Here is a 7,934-nt window from a genome sequence, read left to right on the forward strand (position 1 = left end):
TTGGCAAATGTCTGAGACAGAATTTAAACTCAGATCTTCCTTACTCCAAATTCTCTGCTCCAGCTACAATGGTATAAAACACATACACACACACACACACACACACACACACACACACACACACACACACACACATTCTCATATATGTGGGGAAGGGAAGAGAACAAGCATATATTATCTAGACATGGTTGGTTGTTATCCTTCATACCCAAAGACCAAAATGATATCTCTAGGATATCTTTCGTCTTGAGCACAAATTGGATCTAAATAAAACAGCGCTGCACAAAGTCTAAGAGGACTCACTTTCTCTCCCAGAGGCATCAAAATCCAGTGGCAAGATAACAGTCAAGACTACGGTGATGACTCAAAATGCAGGGGATGACCTTGGCTTCTCCAATGTCTTAACAAGCTCTAAGCCCTCCACAGCACCTGCTTCTGACAGCTTTATGGCCATTTGAATAAGCTGCTCCCATCCTCATACTAAGCACTTTCCAAATATCTCATTTTATTCTCACAGTGACCTTGGGAAGCAGGTACTGCTATGATCCTCAATATAGTTGAGGTAACTGAGGGAGACAGAGGTGAAGTACCTTACCCAGAGTCACACAATTAGTAATGTTTCAGGACAGATATGAATTCAATTCTATCCACTAAGCATTCTATCCACTCAGGAGCCTAGTTGCCTTAGTGTCTCATCTCTTCCAGTAAACCATAAGCTTTTTGAGGGCAGACACTATTTCATTTTTGTCATCATACCTCGAGTGACTGACATAGTGCCTGGAATACAGTGGTACTTTATAAGTTCTTGTTATTTGATTAATTAATTGATTGCTGGAAAGAATTCTAGAGCTATTTTTATTCAACTAAAAAACTAAAGCATAATTTCAAGAATAATATTTTTTCACTAATGAAAAAATTTACATTTCCAAAATAGTTTTCAATTATTAATCAATCCAGACCAGGCTAAAATAGAGTGCTAGCTGAATACCTACAGGAAGAAAGTAACCTATTTGGAAATTACTCTCAAAACCTGCCAAATTACAATTCTAAAGAAATGGTTCTCCCACTTTGGACGTACCACTCCACATGAACAAGGACTTTGAGGTAAAAATGGTCTGAGATGGGGGAAGCTGGGTAGCTCAGTGGAGTGAGAGTCAGGCCTAGAGACAGGAGGTCCTAGGTTCAAACCCGGCCTCAGACACTTCCTAGCTGTGTGACCCTGGGCAAGTCATTTGACCCCCATTGCCCACCCTTACCAATCTTCCACCTATGAGACAATACACCGAAGTACAAGGGTTAAAAAAAAATGGTCTGAGAATTTTATTATATTAGCAAGTTAACAAATTCCACAACTACAAAACTGATGACCTAGGGCTCTTCTATAGGTACTTCAATATAATCTTTCCCACAGTCAATCTGACATTTTCATCACGATTCCAGTTATGACTACATATAGTATCTGCATTTGATTCAACTTAATTCACCAAGCATTTATTAACTTCATGTTTTTTGGCAACACTATATCTAATGACTATTTAAAGGAAGAATCTAAAATTTCTTAGTTCAATATAACTGAGTCTTTAAAGTCTTGTTTTTGAAGCAAATTACCAATATAACCAAGTAACACTGAACGAATACAAATGAATAATCAAAATATTATAGAAATATCCAAATAAATCCTTGAAATCTGAGCTTTTTATATTTATTAGGAATATTATAACATGAATTTTAACAAAATAATAACAATAATAATTTATTTGTTCTACATGCCTTTCTTACTGTATGATTTCACAACATTTTGGACTTTTTTGTAATATTTTAAAATTATGAGTGTAGTCAGTGTGTATGCTCTCAGTCAACAAACATTTATTAAGCGTTTACCATATGCCAAGTAGATACTGTGCTAAGTACATAGGATATAAATATAAGCTAATAGAAAGATAGTTCCTGTAGGAGAGGAGACATTGAAGGTGGTTCCCATAGAGAAGATGGTTCAGAGAATCAAAGATAATTGTTTTGGATCCTTCCCCAAAATGAAGATTCATGGAAAAACTCATCAATTAGAGAATTAACCCAGAAGAGTGGAATTAGGGGGCCAGTGAGGCACTATGGCATAATTCAGAAAATCTTAGTTTTCTAATTTTGATTTTTGTAGTATTACATTGTGCTTATTTCCTAGCTCTCCTAAACTGTTTTCGTTCCCAACAACCTCAATCTTAAATTTGACTATTTATGAATATGAACAATACCAGAGAAGTCAAAGCAATTAATTCTTTTCAATTAGGATGCTCCCAATAGGGATTTTTTTGCAAATCCTATATTCACTCAACCTTTGAACCATGGATATCAATAAGTAGATCCTGGAACTGCTGCTGATGGAGCAACTTATCAACTATCCTGTCCTGCCTCCAGATGATTCAGATCAAAACTCAAAATAGGAAATGGAGATCACAGCCTAGGATTTCTGCTGGAAACTTAATGGGTCAAGGATGTCAACTGGGACATCTATTTTTCTAAATTCTAAGAATTGCACCTATTTTCTCTCTGTTTGCAAAGTCCCTAATCTTTCATCCAATCATATTACCCAAGGTTGTATTATTTCCTTTTAATCAGTTGACCTTATTTGATTAATTATTTATAATGAGACCTGGAGTCAGGAGGACCTAGTAGACACTTCCTACTTGTGTGACTCTGAGTAAGTCACTTAACCTCAACTGCCTAACCCTTGCCACTCTCCTATATTAGAATTAAAAGTAAGACAGAAGGTAAGGGTTTAAAAATTGTTTATAATGTATAAAAATCTGTCTCCCCTAAATGAGGGGTCCAGTCATGAGCTAAGGAAAGGGCCCACCCAATTTGTTAGAAAATTGGCAGCATTGCTTAATATACCAATATGTTCAGAAGCCTGAACCTTTATTTCCCTAGTCATTTCATCTTTCACCAGCCACACAACTAGAAGAAAGAATCTAGAATTGGGAAAAGGAAAAATAGTAAGGGTTATGGCAAGAGACTCTGCATCAAGTTGATTCCACAAAATATGTTTGGAATAGTGCAAAGAGAATCTTTGAAGTCAGAGGACCTAGAATCAAATCCTACCTCTTCCATATCTATATCTGTATGACTTGGACACATCACTTAGTATTGCTAAGCTTTGGTTTCTTCATCTAGAAATGAGAATTTTGGAGTAGGTCAGTAGAGTCAACCTGAAATGGAAACAGGGTCCCTAAACCATACATAAGGATTCCTGTAGCTGCATATTGCCTTATAAAACCACATATTAATAATATCTATTGATATTTATTATCAATGCATTATTGTATAATTATATTGAATATGTATTGATGGTTTGACATTATGTCCAATTGTAATTTTATATATTTTATTAAATATTTCCCAGTTACACTTTAATCTAGTTTGGATCTATTCAGGGTTGCAGATGTTTGACCTCTCTGAATTAGATGAGCCCTTTCAGCTTTGTACCTACCTTCTTATGTTGTCTGATCTTTTCGCTGGCTATGTCTATACCTATCTCTAAAGCTCATTTTTTTTCCCCTCATATATCTTAGAGTAACAAGAACGACTTGGTTGTCTTTTCTATGTCAAAGTGTCCCATGTATATATCTGAGGACTATTATCCAATCCATAAACTTTTACCAAACACTAATCTCCCTATAATGAACTGGAAGTATTTCTTTTTTCTCTGGAATTTGTGGGGAATTTTCAACTTTGAAGATCTAAATTCCAGGATCCAAGCATATTTATTGCCATATCCAGGCATATTATGTGGAATCAACTTGATGCAGAGTCTCTTACCCATAACCCTTACTACTTCCATCTTCCCTGTTCTAGATTCTTTCCTCCAGGTTGTGTGGCTGGTGAAAGATGAAATGATGGAGCAAACAAAAGTTAAAGTTTCTGGGCATATAGATTTAGTAAGCAATACATACCGATTTTCTAATAAATTGGGATCCGTCTCTTCCTTTGGATTAGGTGTGAAAAGTAAGAGACAAGCAAGAGTTGTATAAGAGCTTTTCTTCCAATTATTTTGTTTTTAGTTTTTAAATCAAGCTTAAGATTGTAATGCAAGAATTTGGCTTTTTGGCATGCAAACACATTGCCTAGAGTAAATCAGTCCTGCATTGGACTAGATTTCTCAGGTTTGCATGTGATGTGAAATCAAGGTCATGATGGACCATGGGCCATGCAGTCAAGTTGGGGTTCCAGTGAGTCTCAGCCAAGAATTTTTCCTTTTCAGAGGGAGAGTAAAATTCCCCTAAAGAAACTCCACGTCATCGAAATTTAGGTTAAAGAGCATAAAAACACGCTTAATTTCTTTTATACTCTTGAAGGGCGAGAGGAAGAACTTGGGAAAACATCTTCTCAACACTTCAATATCATTTGAGGTAAAGGTCTTATAGGATTTAACATGGACTATACCCTCCCCAGGTTGTAGGATGGTTCTGTCTACAATGGGCAGTAGTCTAAGTAGTTGGTTCAGTGGTCAATGTCTGGGTGTCCTTAGTAGCCTGTGTTGTCTTATCTGGTTTGGTAGTCCCTAGATGTTTAGTTTCTACAATATCCAACTGGAGGATTGTATGTTGATCTAACTCTTTCCCTTCCCTAATCTGTTTTAGGACTTGGAAAAGAAGTTTCATGTTTTCCATCATTTCCAGTGAGCCAGAGTCAGGTTTACTTACAAAGGTAGAGCCAAACAGTTGCCATAGATGAGAAAGTACCCTCTTTAAGACAATTAGGGACTGCACAACCACAAAAATCAGAGCCATAGCCATAGGGATGAAGCAAATGAATTCTGCCAATGTTATGGCACACCACTTGTAATAATCATAGATCTCAAGTAAGTGGTGAACAAATTTTGGCACCTTGTGTAAAAAAGGGGCTGGTAATAGGCTGGTAATAGGGTAGATGGTGGTACCCATGAGTCTACTAGGCCAAGGAGCTAACAACTTCACTATATGTTGGTCTAAGACAGCCAGGGATGTGAGGTCCTGAACAGAGATGACCAGTCAGTCTCCCTGCTGTCTGTAGGCTCCTTTAAGGTGAAGAGAGAGAAGCCCCTCCCTGCTGGTGAGAAACTGAAAGTCAACAGGAAGTGAACCTGGTTCACTTCCTAAACAAGATGGATGCCTGGCCTAGCCCCCCTGGAACAAGTGATATCTATTCTCCTTCTCCTTGGCCTTTGGCCCTGGTTGATGTTACAAATGAATCACTGAAACTCTCAGGATCAGGCCAAGGGGTTTATTTAAACGCAAGGGTAGACTGAGGGAGGAGAGTTAGGGTCTGGAGAAGCTGTTGCTATGAGTGATTGGCCAGTGTTGGCAGAGGGTCTGAGAAGGTAAGATCAGGCTGAGGGAACCAGCCCCTCAGCCAGGGATAAATTCCATTGCCCTGATGTAGAGAAGTCCACCAGATTGGCAAATGAGGGTAACGATTTGGTTTAGGGGTGTCCCTGCCTGGGCTAAGCAAACTAATTTTCCCATGTTCCACCTCCCAACCAAATCCACCTTCCTGGGGTACAAGGGGGTGTCCAAGGGAGCAGGATGTCTGGGTCCGGTCAAGGAAATCAGAACCCCCAGGTTGGTTCTCCAGGGATATTTATAGTGCTAGCTCCAACGGTCTGGTTGTGAGACCTGGGACTTGCTGGGTCAACATTCCATTCCCTTAATTGCCAGGATTGCCTCCAGTGATTTTGCAAATGCAAGAGAACTTGCACCAATCCTGCATTACAAGATTCAAAGGGAATTCTGAGTAAAGATGTCTTTTTTAAATACATGCCCTCACGGAACAAGGAATTAACAAAATTACCAGCCTGAGATCGGCTATTTTGAGAATGAGTCATGTGAATGACCTCTCTACCTATAGAAGGTCTATGAATCATTAGTCTCTACTCTTCTTCCAATCAGAGAACTAAGCCAAAAGGGAAAAATGAAAATAAATTTCAGGACTTTATTAAACCCCCAAAAGACTGGATAAAATGAGCTACTAGTGATTCTCTCTCATATCTAAATCAAATAATAGAGAGAGAGAAAAAAAGGCTCCTGAAGGATGAAAACAGTAAGGTGAGACGTTCAGGTCTGTGCTGTTTCATATTCCCTCTAGCTCCTTGTTTTTAGCAGGAATCACAATGGAGGATCTGAATAGATTTTTCCAATGAAATAACATTCTGTGATTTATTTTCAGCAAAATTATATGTCATACTTTAGTATTTCAATGAGGATGACATATTACAGAATCAATAAAAATTTTTGATGTGTTTGAATTGTCATTTCCAGGAGGGGAAGGCAGATCAAATACAGAATGATAAATAATTTTTAAGCCATCACCCATAATGAGCCAGGACAACAAAAACATGAGTTGATTATTTGCTATTTGGTGGCCAATAGGGTCAATAGGATATACTTGCAACACGCAAGCCAATACCTCTTGTGTTTTGGGGAGCCAGATTGTTTTTTAGAGAACAGACCTGTGCTTTTATTAATATAAGGAACTCCCATGAGAAAAGTTATTTTATCCTCTAACTTCCTCTAAGAGTATGAAATTTTTCTAGGCATTTAATGACTAGCCTAGGGCAACATATCCAGCTTTATGATGGAAGCAGGATTTTCAGGCTCCTTCCTGTGTCTTCCAGACTCCCAAGGACAGTTCCTTAAGTATCACATATTCTTTCATATTGGATGTTCCAATAGCAAATAAAGCCATTTTATAATTAGAAGTATTCATTTAAGCTGATATGTTCTAGGAAAATTTGAGGAAGAAATAGGGTAGCATTAGATTGAGAAAGTCTTGAAGGTCAGACTGAATCTCAAACATCTAGGAAAAGAAAATACAAAAGAAGAGAGGATTAAAGATATAAATAGTTATGGCCTTGGCAAGAAGATCCATCTCTTAGAAACTAGACTAAAGGAGAAGGAAATGAGCCATGATTAGAAGTTTTGAAATACAGACCAGAGGAAAAGAGGAAGTCCATGAGGAATAGACTCTTCTCTTTCCATTACTCCTCATCTAATCAGTTGCCAAATCTATTCTTCTTCCATAATATATCTGCAGTTGATGTCAAAAGACTAAAATAAAATTGTAACCTGGTAAGTGGGCAGATTTTTTGTAGAAAGTAATATTTGTTGCATAATTAATTGAATTAATTTTCAAGAGGTAAGTGATGGGGTAGGGATTTAGGAGGAAGGATTCAGATAGAGATTAAATACACAAATTTAAAATGGATTGGGGTAATATAGATATGAAACTTCTTTCATCCCATTAAGAGGTTAGTAAGTATAAACAGATTAATATATCATTTAGTCAATTGAAATCATTTATTAAGGACTTTCTATCTGTCCTGCACTGTCCTGAGAACTAAGAGTGCAAAGAAAGGAAAAAATAGCCCTTGGCCTCAATAAACTCACATTTTAACAAGGAAGACAGATATAAATGAATAGTTATATATATATGATAAATATAGAAAATATGGGAAATAATATTAAAGAGGGAATCTGGGAGAACTTGGAAAGGCCTACCAATGGGGAGATTTAAGCTAAGACTTGAAGGAATCCAGGAAATTCAGGAGATATATGTGAGGAGGGAAAACATTCCACTATGAAGAACAACAAAGAAAGTAAATGCCCTTTGCAGATGATATGATAATATACTTAGAAGATCTTACAGAATTTACCAAAAATTAATTTAAAAATTTAGTAACTTTAGCAAAGTTGCAGGATATAAAATAAACCCACATAAATCATCAACATTTCTATTTATTATCAATAAAAATCCAACAGCAAGAGATAGAGAAATATCATTTAAAATAACTGTAGACAATATAAAACACTTAGGAATCTATCTGCCAAGACAAATCCAGGAACTATCTGATCATAACTACAAACACTTTTCACACAAATGAAGTCAAATGTAAACTTGGAAAA

The sequence above is a fragment of the Gracilinanus agilis genome, chromosome 1, assembly GCF_016433145.1.
Source record: "Gracilinanus agilis isolate LMUSP501 chromosome 1, AgileGrace, whole genome shotgun sequence".
NCBI lineage: Eukaryota > Metazoa > Chordata > Mammalia > Didelphimorphia > Didelphidae > Gracilinanus > Gracilinanus agilis.